Here is a 16,622-nt window from a genome sequence, read left to right as displayed (position 1 = left end):
ACAGAAAAAACTACAACAAATTAAGAAAACATCTTCATCCGTTTGACAACACAGGCGCTGCAAATCCTCGCAACGCAAACACAAATACGGAAACACGCTGCAAATTCTCACAACACAACCAAACTCAGAAACGCGCTGCGAACACACGAGGGCGCTGCAAACTAACAAACGCACTGCATATAGCTCGGTCCACAACGGAAATGTTTTAGGGGGACCTCAAAAAGTGACGAACCTATCTGGGACCTGATTATTTGTTCAGTGGCTGTTGGTCAGAGCAGAGGTGTTATCGGTGAACTATCACCTTTTAGTGATAGTATAGTATCACTTAAAGGTGATAGTGATATAAATAATCAGGTAATATAGTGATATAAATAATCAGGTCCCAGATGAGTTGTCACTTTTTGATGTCCCCCTGAAACATTTCCGTTGTGGACCGAGCTATATGCAGCGCGTTTGTTAGTTTGCAGCGCGTTACTGAATTTGGTTGTGTTGTGAGAATTTGCAGCGCGTTTCCGTATTTGTGTTTGCGTTGCGAGGATTTGCAGCGCCTGTGTTGTCAAACTGATGAAGATGTTTTCTTAATTTGTTGTCGTTTTTTCTGTTTGCATGTGTTTTCTTGTTTGCAGCGCGTTGGCCTCTCTCGGCCACCGTACATATGGTTTTATTGAACAAAACTGTTCAAATACATAATTTATTATAAACAGTAAAGCTAATATACATTATGCATTGTAACAAATGCCTGCAGAGGGCGCCAACGGCCTGACGATTGTTTTTTAACTTTAATATTTGTTTAGTCCTTGTTTAATATTGACTCAAACATTTACTTAAAATGTCCACTTAATCTTTAATATTTGGCCATTTCTTTACGACAGAAATGCTGCAGACACTGTAATTTGGTGAATGTGGATATCAAAAAGTGTAAACTCAGGGCGAGGGTTTAAACTTGAAATCGCGATGAACACTTAGCATTGGAGAATACATCAAAACATACTTCGATGAGATTGCGTAGGGTTATTAATGATAAATGAAACGTTATTATAAACCAAAACTCACAACCACATGCAGACTGAGTTTGAGACGCTCCACTATGGGCTGCTAGATTTTGGCAAAAATCAATCACGATTGTTTTGGTCAATACTGTAATCACGATTATTTAACATGATTATGACTTCATATTAATGATTATGTTTGGGTATCCTTTGAATTTTATTGATTCTGATTCCAGTTACGATTCTGCTTATCGATTCTGATTCTCATCGATTCCTAATTCCAATTCCAATAAGATTTTAAAAAATCCATTACAAAGTTTTGGTCAAACATTTCGATGTCAAACATATTTATTCTGTCTTTTGCCTATTTGATTTTACCAAAAAATACCACAGAAAAAAAAAACTAGACTCATATAAATTTCAAATATTAAATTGTTAAAGACAAGTAATTAAATAGGAACAAACAAATCAATTAGCAATAGCATAAATAAATAAAACTGAACAAATTTCAGGTACAGAAATTGAAATCAAAAGTTTAAAAACACTGCATAGTTTTCTTTTCATAAATAAAATATTGATTAATCATTAAATTTATAAAAGATACTCACTCAGATGATGATTTTCTTTTGTTCTTTGACAGGCAGCACGTTTATTAGACGCTGTCTCTTTAACACCGAACACAGATCTAAAAATAATGTTACACGTGTTTTCTTTCTCATTTGTTTACGTTCAGTCAAGACGAAAAACACTGTGTTTATGAGGATATGCACAACGTATTTCATGCATAAGGGTCAATAAATGTGAAAGAGAAGTCAGTTCCGGGCTAGAACAACCTTTTCTGCAGTGGAAATGCACAGAACTGTTTGAGAACGGACACAGGTCTGGAACCCACATCGGGACTGCTGTTCTCCATGCTAACGCTTCAGATGTTGGCGCTGCACGCAAACGCAAGTTTAAAAATCACAATGAAATGCGAACGCGGGAATCGTTAACCGAAAGCGAAATGCACATTTGTATTTGTTGCAGCTTTAACAGCCACATCGATCCATAATACTCTTACACACATATTTTCAATCTCAACTGTTTATGATCATTTAAGACATAACTGACAAGGGTTTACATGAATAATCACCAAGCGCCTCATTGAGCTAAAAGATAACTTGACATGCCAGCGTTCTGCTCCGTCTCTGAGCGCATACAGAGAACAGCGCAAGTTTTCTTACAGGCTATAAAAAAACACCAAAGAAACATTAATAAATCAAGCATGTCCTGTTTTATGAAAATCGCTTTACATAATTTAGCTGATTTGCATGTGAAATTAGGCTTTTATGGAGGAGCGAAAGCGCACCACTGGTAAAGGAGCGCAATTATCGTTTCACCTTGATTACTGCATTTTCATGATCGTTTAAAGCAGAGATTGAAATCGAAACTGGATTTCGATTAATTGCACAGCTCTACGCTCCACACATGTAAATGATAACAGTTCTTATTTAGCAACATTACTGTGAACGGAGTAGGGGTGCAACGGTTCTCGGTAAAAACCGGAACCGTCCCGTTCTCCTCCCACGGTTCGGTGCGCACCAGGACCGCGGTTCAACTTAAAACTGACAACGCATCTGTAATATGTTTTAGATAACAACAAGTAGGCTAAAACAAGTAGAGTTCAGCTAATGCATGTTTCTGTTGATAGATGCGCAAAACTGGCTTCCCAACATGTAACAACAAAAGCGACTAAATAAAAAACGTGGACAAACCATTCTTGTTCAATGCGAGTGCCGCATGCTGGAATATGAGCAGTCATTTATTCCGTCATCTCCCGGGTGCTGATAGTGTGCATGTGAGACCTGAACAGCACACATTGCTATCTGGATTTAAACTAAACTCATTTAAAGGCACGCTTTTTTTGGAAATAGGCTCATTCTCCAACTCCCCCCGAGTTAATAAGTTGATTTTTACCATTTTGAAATTCATTCAGCCGTTCTCCTGTTCTGGCGATATCACTTTTAGCATAGCTTAGCATAAATCATTGAATCCTATTAGACCAGTAGCATCGCGTTCAAAAATGACCAACGAGTTTCGATATTTGTCCTATTTAAAACTTGACTCTTCTGTAGTTATATCGCGTACTAAGACCAGCGGAAATGTAAAGCTGCGGTTTTCTATGCTGATAGGATTAGGAACTACACTCCCATTCCGGCGTAATAGTCAAGGAAGTTTGCTGCCGTAACATGGCCGAAGCAGGCGCAGTTATATCACACAGCACATGTGCAAATGTTTACTTCCGTCAACATATCCAACGTGCATGCACAGCACAGGCAGCGTTCCTCGCCATGGAGACATTTGTGAGAGACGATTTAGAAGATATTTACTTTGGTGCAGATCCTGAACCGTATCAATCTGAACCAGAATTCACTGAAGCTAAGGTTTTGGAACGCGAAAGACAAGAAAGTGTGTCTGAACTGCATGGGACAGAAGGGATGAGGAGAGCAGATTCGAGCTGGTGGGGCTTGCCAACCCATGCCAACTGAAAGTGAGTGCCTGTGTTGTCGCGAGTGGGACCAGGTATTGCCATCGATGGCAAGGGTCGATCTACCTGATGAGGAAGTGGCATGTGTCGCAACATCCGAGGACTTGGATGCAATGCTGCATCCTGCAGTAGTAGATTTTTTTCCGGTTTGACAAAATAAACTAGAAAAAACGTCACACGCCGAGTGGACCTAATGGCCAGCTATCGCAAGAGTAAGTTATTCCTGCAACCACTACAATATATAATATAAAGATTTGAAATGCATACTGTCAGTTTGCATTTTCAGGTTTATATTCATGATGTACACTTTTACTCAAAACTGACTTTAAAACACCACCGACTGTTCGCAATAACTTTCTTTTGCAAGCACAGATGGAATTTAGTCATAGCAAATACTGTAAGCCAACTGTTCGCCCAAAACTACTCTTCAGGGGTTGCATTTCACAGGTAACGTTAGCCAACAATAGCAATTAATCATGTTTCACTTACAGCCATGGGCGATGCTCCTCGTTGTCCTGTCTGTAACGTTAGTTTGAAGATTGTTGGGATCGCCGTGTCCTTTAGACGCCGTGCTGTAGTACCGGTAAAACTATCCAAATAGTCATCTGGTTCAAAATCCACGGAGCAAACACGCCATTTCTTGATCGTTTCTAACGGTGTTTTGAGATCCATGTTCAGAGCAGCCAGCCATTGATTCATTAGTCGAAATTGTTTTTTTTTCGTGGGAATTCTATGAAACATGGTAGTAGAGTACGTCTTCGACTTACTATCACAGCCCCTTACAATGCACATAACCATAGCTAATCACACACAGGTAAATCCAGCCACTAACAATTTACCAGCTGCAACTCTGACAGCTGCAACAACCGGAATTACACAAACTTAGCGCCGGTCACATTGGAAGTTACCTAGCTGGGAACTAATTTCAGGCGCTGTGTGATATTACTGCGCCTGCTTCGGCCATGTTACAGCAGCAAACTTCCTTGACTATTACGCCGGAAGGGGAGTGTAGTTCCTAATATTATCAGCCTAGAAAACCGCTGCTTTACATTTCCGCTGGTCTTAGTACACGATATAACTACAGAAGAGTCAAGTTTTAAATAGGACAAATATCGAAACTCGTTGGTCATTTTTGAACGCGATGCTACTGGTCTAATAGGATTCAATGATTTATGCTAAGCTATGCTAAAAGTGATATCGCCAGAACAGGAGAACGGCTGAATGGATTTCAAAACGGTAAAAATCAACTTATTAACTCGGGGGGAGTTGGAGAATGAGCCTATTTCCAAAAAAAGTGGAGTGTTCCTTTAACCTTTGCCAGTTTCAACATATAAGAGCCATAAGACGCAAACCCGCATGTGCAGTGAGAAGTGAGAAGATCTGTGTGCGCTCATCCGAAGAGCGCAAACCCGCGCCTCAGTGCGCGCGCAAATCTTACTCCCGCAGAAATATATGTTATTTCCTATTCCCCCGCGGGAAAACAGGTCTCTACTTCATCTCTTGGCTGCATGAAACAAACCCTCGCGCTAATGTAAAGCTACGATCAGAGTAATGGTAGTAACGAACTCGTGCGTAATGTATGACACTCTTGTATATTGGAGTCTAGGCACGCATAAGTTCGCTATTGATTCACAAACTATTCATGCTTTCGGGGTCTGATCCATAGTATTTTTTGCGTGAAATTTTAAAGTATTTTCATAGTTGTCGAAATGAATGTCCTGTGAGTGTTTTATAATGAATGCTCACCCATAAAGGTGAATCTTGTAAGGGTCAGTGGTGTTTATGCACATATGAGCACCAGCATCAACAGATTTAGAATGTATTTGCTGTATTTTTCATTTGTATGTTTACTTTATAATGGATACAAACAGAAGATATTCCGTCAGTCCAGTTCAAAAGGACAGGTTTAGTGAGTGGTCTTTTGGCATTTCCCTGTTGTTCTGTTTGGCAGGTTCACTTACTTAAAAAATACTCTGAAGTTGTAAAGAATCTCTGAATCAAAGAATTCAGGAGATTTAAATCTGTACATATGTTAAAAAGTTAGAACTGAGCAGAGGGTTTTCTTTTCAATTCAAAAGAATAGTTTTAATTTAAAGTTTATTTGTTTGAGTTTTTTTATAACATGCATTAGAAGAATAAAAAGGCAAAACAAAAGTTTTGGTTAATAAAAAAAGTTTAAAAATAAACACCTTTAGAGGAAATGTCAGGCTTAGGGGGGCCTTGCAAAACTGACCCGAGAAGGAGGTGGGCCCGATACAGTTTCTGTATGTAAAAACTAATGTTAGACCTATGTAAAAAAAAAAAATGAAAAATCAGTTTATTTTATTGTATCTTTACTCTATTGTATTTATTTGTGCTGTTGCTTCTAGTTAGATTATTCGTATTTCTTTACTTTCAATTTTTTTCCCCTAAACATAGCACATGTACCGAAACGTACAGAAACCGTGACTCTAAAACCGTGATACAAACCGAACCGGGAGTAAGTTGAACCGTTGCACCCCTAGAACGGAGCCGATCTGAGACGCACGTAAGTAACTTGCACGCATGTAAATAATTAACATGCATATTTTAAACATGCATCGCATATATATTTAATTGAATCGTAGCGTTTGCAAATTTTTTGGGCTGCCTGGCAGATATCTCTGCATGGATGAAGGAACACCATCTACAGCTCAATCTTGCAAAGAATGAGCTCCTTGTCTTTCCTGCCACTCCAACTCAACAGCATGACTTCTCCATCCAGTTAGGTTAATCAACAATTACCCCCTCGACTTCAGCCAGAAATCTGGGTGTAATCTTTGACAACTAATTGACTTTTAAAGACCACATACCTAAAACTGCTCGATCTTGCAGGTTTGCACTGCACAACATCAGAAAGATTAGGCCCTTCCTAACAGAGCATGCTGCACAACTCCTCGTCCAGGCCCTGGGCCCGGTTGCATGAAAGTCCTTAAGTAATTGGACTTAACAGTATCCCTGAGGGGGAAAAAATCCCTGAGGCAAGGGATTTCTATAGGAGCGTTGCAACAAACATCTTAACTGTCACACTTACCTTAGTGTTTACACTAAGTGTTTCACTGTAGTTTCTGACAACATACGGCAATGGGCGCCGCGGTTGCTATAGTTACTACATCTCACAATAAACAGAACATAAAATAGAAACATAACTTAATAGAAACCGTTTATTTATTCAAAATAAGCGCTACACGTTTCTGTACTGCTTTGAGTACAGTCATTACCGACAAAAACGCTATTCTTAGGTCTTTATGAAAGCGCCACCTGCTGACCAATGACTGAAAATCAAACCATGTTTTCACGCTGCAAACACGCAGTTGTAAACTGGTGGGCTGACAAGAAGATAATGCATTATAAAAATCTAAACAATTAAGACAGTAAAACATATTTATATTGTTATTTAATTTATATAATGATTTATAATAGTTATTTAAATTAATATAATAATTGATACAACTCATCCAAAGTCAAACTTCTTATAGTCATTTTACAGTTTAATATGTTACTATAGACATTGCCCTACTGTGCTCATATGGTATTCGTTTTATTTTTGCAAGTCTTTGAGCTTAAAAAAATGTACATTTGAGCTTAAAAATCCTGCAGATACTGAGTTAGAGATGATTTAAGGGAACTGTTTTGCTCCCTTAAATTTATTAAGGTGAAATGGTTACTAAGGCCTTTGTAGCAACACTTAAGTGAACACTTAGATAATTAAGGGAAATACTTAATCACAGCCTTAAAGTTCCTTAAGTTGACCCTTAGGTTTTATCTTGCAACCCAAGTTTCACTAAGTGTACCCTTAACCTTATAACTAAGGGATTTCTTAGCTTAAGGACTTTCATGCAACCGGGCCCTGGTCATTTCCAGGCTCAGTGTTTCCCACACACAGACGAATCTGTGTTAATCAACACCAACCAAAATAAATAAATAAATAAATACCGACCGTCACATACAGCATTTGTTATGCTTTTGTACGCTATTTAAAACACGCAGTGAATTCGTTCAACTGCATTTCCTTTCCCTTCTCTCTCTTCATCTCTCTGTCACTTGTGCGTGCGTGCGTGCGCGTCTCTCTCTCTCTCTCTCTCTCTCTCTCTCTCTCTCTCTCTCACACGCACACAGCCCCTCCCCTCCATGCACACCACATCTGTCTGGATCATCTGTGGAGAGAAGACGGCTGGCGAAAGGTTGGCATCTCGTGAACACCTAACACACAATCACAGATTAAAAAGTGCTATAAAATATTTTATATTCTGAATACAATAGTTTCAGTGTGTTGATGTTACTGTAAGTCCCGACCCTTAGCAAAAGCGATTGCGCCTTCTTTAGAAAGTTAACTAGTTGGAAGTTTGCGGTAAAATGTAGGCTAGCCTAGTTGGATCCTAGTAGCCTTTATAATCTTTTTTTAGGAAGCCCTGCAAAATAAGGTGCCCTAACAAAAGTTGCAGACTGTGCAGCGAGTAGGCTGTTGTATATGGTGTTAAATTAATGTAATAAAGTTCTGTGTAACCAATTATTAACAGTTTTTTTTTTATTATTAACCTTTAGGAATTAGAAAATCCCTTTAGGGGATCCAATTGTATCCCCTATCCAATCATCCTCTGATGCTGGCCTATAGGACAGCCACCAGCTCATCACCTGCATACCTCCATTCACAACTTCGTATCTACACTCCCCCTTCAGAAGTCTGAGATCCTCTAGTGCAGTGGTTCCCAAACTGGGGGGCGTGACCCCTACGGGGGGCATGGAGTTATGATAAGGGGGCCGCCCGGCAGTGCAGCGCACACTGTTCAATGTGTGACACTCAGATCAGTATTCCGCTCTATGAATGTGAGTTGCTCACGGCCCATATGAATGCTCCACTCGTGTACCCCTTATGTGTACCGCAAATAACGCGCCAATAAAAAAAATGTTGTTCAAATGTTCAAATATTTGGCCAGTGTTTGTCATAGCAGTTTGCAGCATGCTTCAGAAACCCTTCACCTTCCCCAGCTCCACCTTTATAGATCTGCTATAGATGTGTAAAAAAAAAAAAGAAGTAATGTCTTATTTAAAGCAGTGTTAACCATAACAGATTAGACCTAATTAATTACCTTAATTTAAATGTAAAACATCTTGAAACTTTACCTATAATGAAGAAAATGTTACATATGTAATAAATGTTACACAGTAAATTAGTTTTTGCTTATTAAAAAAATAAAATAAAATCAACCCCCACAAACATCATGAATATTCTGTAAAAATGTCCAAGAGAGAGGATGCTGACTCCAATATTTTAAGAGTTAAGATATATTTGATTGATATTTTAAACCAGCGGTGAAATAAAGAATAAATAAGAGGATTCAGACATGAGTTAACATACAATGTCCATATTAGAAATGACATTGTGGTAGAAGAGATTACAGTCATACCTGCTATAGACACTATATAGTAGGGAATAAAGCAAAGCAGATAAACTGTCACAATGATTCCTAATATCAGAGCAGGTTTGCTCTCAGATTTCCTCCTTACGGATCCTTCCGTTACACATGTACCACCCTTCATCAGAGAGTTTATAACTTTCACTTGCTGATGTGCAACATAAAATATCCTCAAATATAAAGTAATGATTAGGGAACAAGGAATCAAAAAGGATAAAAACATGTAAGTGAATGTCCATGGAAAACTTTCAATTAAGTAGCAGTTTCCATAACACATGTCTGTTCTTTGAAGTGTCAAAATATCTGCTACTAATTAGAAAGGCAATATTGTTGGTTAAGCTGACAAATGCTAATTAAAGACTTGAGTCTTTAAGACTTGAGTCATGATTATCATGAACAGATCACACGTGTCTCCAAAATACCAACACGTCTCGATCAGTTTAATAGCATCCACAGGCATAACAAGTCCAATAAGCATGTCAGCCACAGCCAGAGAGAGAATTGAGCAGGTTGGTTGGAGTGTGAAGCTTTTTGAAGTGAGAGATGGAGATGATCACTAGCAGTTCAGAAACACAGTCCATGCTGACAGCATTAAAAAAAAAAAAACACATACAAGATATTGTATTCATGTCTGGAGCATTGTTCCTTGATACATGATGAGTTGATGACAGGAAAAGTAGATGGCAGGCAAGCAATATTGAGTCTCATAGGTCATGAGTGAGTCTCCTCCTGTTAGGAGTATGTTCTGCTCTCCTCACCGTCCTTTCATTTATACAGTGTCTGAATTAGACTGGACCACCCATCTACTGTCCACTTTGTCACAAACATAAATGACAAATGCAATGATAACAAACCTTTCCTAACCGAGATCCATTTTGCAAGTTAATATTGTGATTTAAGTACAGCGGCCTACATAGACAGCTGCCTTGAAACTGCCAGTACTTCATGGAGTAGAGCTCACTCACAATTGAGCTGCCGTGTGGTTTGTTTTTAGCTCTCTGTGATTGTAGCTTTCTGGAGCTTGTTTTTCTTTACAAATCTCTATCTTATTATTACTCTCTGCTGTTTAAAATAATTAAAAACAGCTTTACTCCCAACAGACTTGTGAAATTATCCGTCAGACTAATCTGACCGCTCACTTTACCCGTTAACCGCGATTGCAGTGGGTTAGATATTTTAGCTAGCCACTGGCGACTTGCATTTACATTCACGTTTTCTACTCGCGCCTACTACCGCTCTCCTTTCTCTCTCGCGAACCGTTTCGCTTTTATTCCACAACCACGATTTTGCAACAAGTTAGCATTCCGTTAGCCGATTAGCTTGCAAATCGCGATTTCTTTTATGTCCTGTTCACTCCGCTGTTCCTCCTCCCATCCCCTCTCTTCAAGAGTTCACAAAAACAACAGTGGTAAGTTGGAACGATTCTACAAAAACGGTGAGTAATGGCTTTTTCTTCTCTTGCTATTGTTGTCTGCACCACCTGCCACATGTATAGCTTATCTATCTCTGTCGGCAGTGAGCCTTATACATGTGATAAATGCAAGGAAATAGCTAGGCTGACAGAGAAGATTTCAGAACTAGAGATACACATCCAAACTTTAATGGAGGATAGTAAGAATGTGAGGGACTTATATACGGCTTTGGATGTGACTAGCTCAGGGAGACATGCAAATTGTTCGGTTCCGGTAGTTACAGCGGCCTTGCAGCAGCGCAACTGGGTGACTGTGAGACGGCATAGTCGTGGGTCAAAACACCTCTCTTCCGTTCCAATCAGAACATCAAACAATTTTCTCCCCACTCAGTGACGCACACACTGAGAAACCTGATGAAAGTGCTCTAGTAATTGGCGATTCTATTGTACGGAACGTGAAAATAGAGACTCCAGCCACCATAGTCCAGTGTTTACCGGGAGCCAGAGCGCCTGACATCTTGGCAAATTTAAAAGTGCTGGCTAATGCTAAACGTAAATTCAGTAAGACTGTTATTCACGTCGGCACTAATGATGTTCGACTTCGCCAGTCGGAGATCACTAAAAATAATATTAAAGAGGTGTGTGAACTTGCAAGTACGATGTCAGACACTGTAATATGCTCTGGTCCCCTCCCTGCTTACTGTGGTGACGAGATACATAGTAGATTGTCATCGTTAACCGGCTGGATGTCAAAGTGGTGCCCGTGAAATAGCATAGGTTTCATAGACAATTGGACGAGTTTCTGGGGCACACCCGACCTGTTGAAAAGAGATGGTCTTCATCCCTCCGGATATGGAGCATCTCTCCTATCTAGAGATATGGCACATAGTCTTAGCGTTTGCACTTGACTAACTGGGGCCCAGGTCAGGAAGCAGACAGACTGGCTAAACCGACCGTCTGCTAGCTGTCTCAAATCACAGAAATCAGTTAATTCTCAGCACATAGAGACCCTTTCACCTAGATATCACACTATAGAGACTGTGTCTGTTCCCTGAGCTAGAAGATACAATAAACGTCCAAAGCAATGTAAGAGTAACAATTTAATTGATGTTCAACAAATTAAAAATGTATATAAGGTAGTGTCACAATTGTGTTCCTTCTTAGAGAAAAATGGTATCTGTGAGGATTTTCAGTCAGGTTTTAGACCGTATCATAGTACTGAGACTGCTCTTATTAGAGTAACAAATGATCTTCTCCTGTCATCCGATCGTGGGTGCATCTCTCTATTAGTGCTACTGGATCTTAGTGCTGCATTTGATACTATTGACCACAATACTCTTTTAAATAGACTTGAAAATTATGTTGGCATTAGTGGTAGTGCACTGGCTTGGTTCGAATCGTATTTATCTGACCGGCATCAATTCATAGCAGTTAATGATGAGGTATCATATCAATCACAAGTGCAGTATGGAGTACCTCAAGGCTCAGTACTAGGGCCATTACTTTTTACACTTTATATGTTACCCTTAGGAGATATCATCAGGAAACATGGTGTTAGCTTTAACTGTTATGCTGTTGATACACAGCTCTATATTTCTTCACGGCCCCGGCGAAACATACAAATTTGAAAAACTAACAGAATGCATAGTTGAAATAAAAAATTGGATGGCAAGAAATATTTTACTGCTAAATTCTGAAAAAAAAACAGAGGTGTTAATTATTGGACCTAAAACCTCCACTTTTAATAACCTAAAACACAGTCTAATACTCAATGACTGCTCTGTCAATTCGTCATCATCAGTCAGGAACCTAGGTGTGCTATTCAATAGCAATCTTTCCTTTGAAAGCCACATTTCTAGCATTTGCAAAACCGCATTTTTTCATCTAAAAAATATATCGAAATTACGACCTATGCTCACGATGTCAAATGCAGAAACGTTAATCCATGCGTTCATGACCTCAAGGATAGATTATTGTAATGCTTTATTGGGTGGTTGTTCTGCACGCTCAATAAACAAACTCCAGCTGGTCCAAAATGCAGCAGCTAGAGTTCTGACTAGAACCAGAAAGTATGACCATATTAGTCCGGTTCTATCAACACTGCACTGGCTCCCTACTAAACATCGTATAGACTTTAAAATCTTGCTAACCAGGGACACTTCCTATAACACCTGATGTACTAGTTGCATCAGAAGAAGAATGGCATCTACGCTAATATTAGTATCTTTCCTTCTTATTCCGAGGTCACCGCAGCCACCTGTATCCAGATCAGACGGTCACTGCAGTCTCCCGGATCTAGTCCGTGCCCATCAACACCCAGAGATATCCTCTACAGCCCTGAATGTCAGCAGAGACCACATCAACTAGATGAGCCCCAGAGACAGATCATCAGTAAAGACCTCATCACCTAGACGGCCATCGACGCAAGACAGCGAAAACCAGGTGAGTCCTCTCCAATCTGATTTTGTGGCAACTTGGAACTCTTGTATCTACATTAATATTAGTCTGTTTGTTTCTTATTCCCAGGTCACCATAGCCACCAGATCCAGTCTGTATCCAGATCAGATGGTCACTGCAGTCCCCTGGATCCAGTCCAAACCAAGAGCAGATGGTGAATCAACACCTACAGCCGAATGTCAGCGGATACCGTGTCAACTAGATGAGCCCCACAGACAGATCATCAAGAAAGAACTCCTACCCCAAACGGCCACCGGCACAAGGCCATGGGAACCAGATGAGTCCTCCCCAATTTGACTTTGTTGCACTATGGAACTCTTGCATTATTATTGACATTTTACATTTTATTTTAATACTGTAAGGTTGCTTTGACACAACTTGTATTGTAAAAAGTGCTGTATAAATTATCTTGACTTGACTTCATTTCAATAGAATTTCACACAGTATTTAATGCAGTGTTAATTTAGTTGACGAATAATTTGTCAATATTCACCAACAACATGTTTTTACACCGAAGAAAACGAGATGATAACAAAAAAAAACTTGTTTTAAATGACAAAAACTATGACGAAATTCTATTGACATCTTCGTCAACAAATAAAAACGAGATGAAAATGTTAGTTGGATGATTTAGGAAGAGATTCATTCAGAACGAATCTGCTGCAGTAAGCAGGTTAGCCTATTGATCTTTCCTGTGGGACATAAGCTGGCATACATTTGCTGCACGTTTCATAAAATGTTAAAAAATTTAAATATCTCGGAGTAAGAAGAACAGACATATGGATAAATTTGACGACGCAAAAGATAATTCAATTCAGTGCATTTTTTGAGCACCTCTCACACAGCACACAAGTACACTTTCACATCTCATGAACGGAGAAACACAAAAATTATGTTAAATTGTCAGTTTTGATGAGTATTCACGTAAACACACTAGGTTACATCTTAGGTGAACGTAAACAATTGGGAGACTATCAGACGTGTATCAGTACATTGCACCTGTGCATTCGATTTTAAAGCATAATTTAGTTGCTACTGTCTGTGGCATTGATGTTAATAAAGCAACAAAAGACACTCACTGCTCTTGACTCAGTCACTTTAGTAGCCCTAATAAAGATTAATCTAAATTTATTTATATAAATAAATGTCTGCTTGAAAAAATTAAGAATGTAGTAAACAAGTTGTTGTAAAGAATGCATAATTAGCCTATGTGTTCTTGTTTCTTTATGAGAAATTGTTTCATTTAATTTTAATTATAAAGGCATGTTGCATGTCACAGCATTTAAATTTGAGTATATCATGATAAAACCTAAATATGAAACCTACATGAGTTTGGTAACTTTAGAGAAATATTTAATAAATGCATTACACTGTAACTAAACCCATTAGATTTTAGCCAACTAAATCTGCTGTAGATTTAGTCGACTTAAATCTTATGATATTTACCCCCAGTTTCACAGACAGGTCCTAGACTAAAATTTAAGTCTGAGCTGTTTCAACTGAAATAAACTTGCACTGACTGACCTTAAAAATATACCAGTGCTTTTTTTTGTTTTAAGACGCACACCAGTAATGTTTTTTTTTCTAAGCATGTTTATAAAAATTACTTAAATGTCCTAATTGATCTATGGCCTAATCCTGGCTTAGTCTAAGCCTTGTCTGTGAAACCGGGACTTAGTCGACTAAAACTAGCATAAAACTAAACAATTCAGATGACTAAAACTAAACTGCATTTTAATCAAAAGACTGTGACTAAAAGTAAATCAAAATTTCCTGTCAAAATTAACACTGATTTAATGAAATGTTTGTTATTAACATTTTTAATGCATCATGAACTTGTCTTAATATACTTTAAAATTCCCTTCTCCTTGAATGCGTGATACAATTTAGCTGAAATGAGTCATCTTATGAGGCAGCATAATTAAGTTGCCTTTTGGAGCAGACTTCAGTCCAAGAGCGCACCTGTTGACAAAAAGAGCATCTCTAAAGTGTTGTGTTTTGCATAAGTAGCTTCCATCTTGTGGTCAAAACAGGAAAAAGTTACATTTTTGCAGTGCAGTGTTAACAAGTCATGCAACTGATTAGTTTGCTTCCAAGAGTAACTCTGCCTGTGCCCCAATGTGCATACTATCAATCCTAAATTCTATGTGACAGTAATTTTTTGACAGTAAATGCTCTGCCATGCCTCTACTGCAACAGTCTTCAGTTAATGCTTGTTCTTGCGGCATTTTCCCTTTAGTTTTGTCTTAAGCAAGTGAAATGCATGCTCAAATGGATTCAGGTCAGGTGATTGACTTAGCCATTGCATAACATTACACTTCTTTCCCTTAAAAAACTCTTTGGTTGCTTTTGCAGTATGCCTTGGGTCATTGTCCATCTGCACTGTGAAGCACCGTCCAATAAGTTCTGAAGCATTTGGCTGAAGATGAGCAGATAATATTGCCCGAAACACTTCAGAATTCATCCTGCTGCTGCTTCACTGATGAGGTGGTAATCTTAGGATCATGAGCAGTTCCTTCTCCATACTCTTCTCTTCCCATCACTCTGGTACAAGTTGATGGGGGTCTCATCTGTCCATAGCATGTTGTTCCAGAACTGTGAAGGCTTTTTTAGATGTCGTTTGGCAAACTCTAATCTGGCCTTCCTGTTTTTGAGTCTCACCAATGGTTTACATCTTGTGGTGAACCTTTTGTATTCACTCTGGTGAAGTCTTCTCTTGATTGTTGACTTTGACACACATACACCTACCTCCTGGAGAGTGTTCTTGATCTGGCCAACTGTTGTGAAGGGTGTTTTCTTCACCAGGGAAAGAATTCCTCGGTCATCCACCACAGTTGTTTTCCGTGGTCTTCCGGGTCTTCTGGTGTTGCTGAGCTCACCGGTGCGTTCCTTCTTTTTAAGAATGTTCCAAACAGTTGTTTTGGCCACGCCTAATGTTTTTGCTATCTCTCTGATGTTTTTTTTTTTTTCAGCCTAATGATGGCTTGCTTCACTGATGGTGACCGCTCTTTGGATCTCGTCTTGAGAGTTGACAGCAACAGATTCCAAATGCAAATAGCACACTTAAAATGAACTCTGGACCTTTTATCTGCTCATTGTAATTGGGATAATGAGGAAATAACACACACCTGGCCATGGAACAGCAGAGAAGCCAATTGTCCCATTACTTTTGGTCCCTTAACAAGTGGGAGGCACATATACCAACTGTTCCTACACCGTTCACCTGATTTGGATGTAAATGCCCTTGAAATTAAACCCACTAGATGTCTGACTAGATGTTGTTTGGACGTGTCTTTCACATCTTTGCGCAGTGGGAAGCTGACAGTCTGCAGTTCAAATCCATTGTGGTGGTGTATAGAGCCAAAAATGTTAGAATTGTGTCAATGTCCCAATATTTATGGACCTGACTATACACACACACACACACACACACACACACTCTCTCCCTCTCTCTCTCTCTCTCTCTAATGCATTTATCATTAAAATTGATGACCATGTTCTGTAGGCACAGTAAAAGAGAATATCTGCACTGCATGTTCAGTGATCACATGGTTGACTACTTATAAATGCACACTGAATGAACATTTAACAAACAAAACCATCAACATGTTTCATGTTAAAAATGATCTCAGCCAAATTAAAAATAAGGCCATGACAAGAACACAGAAAAGAAAAAAAACACACAAAAGTAGTCATGGTAAGTACTGATTTATTTCTTCTGATAATGTCTGCCTGTCCAGTTTAACACCCAATCTAAGAATTTAGAATTGTATGCTAGCTATCTAATATATCATTATTAATCA

At 39.0% G+C, this 16,622-nt stretch overlaps 1 pseudogene; it reads right to left on the bottom strand.

The window, feature by feature from the left end:
- Positions 1 to 8,754: 8,754 nt before the first annotated feature.
- LOC141298897 (trace amine-associated receptor 13c-like) lies at positions 8,755 to 9,659 on the bottom strand (annotated as a pseudogene).
- Between the last annotated feature and the right edge of the window lie 6,963 nt (positions 9,660 to 16,622).

Source organism: Garra rufa, chromosome 23 (genome assembly GCF_049309525.1).
Source record: "Garra rufa chromosome 23, GarRuf1.0, whole genome shotgun sequence".
NCBI lineage: Eukaryota > Metazoa > Chordata > Actinopteri > Cypriniformes > Cyprinidae > Garra > Garra rufa.
This window is presented reverse-complemented; position numbering and strand designations above follow the sequence as displayed.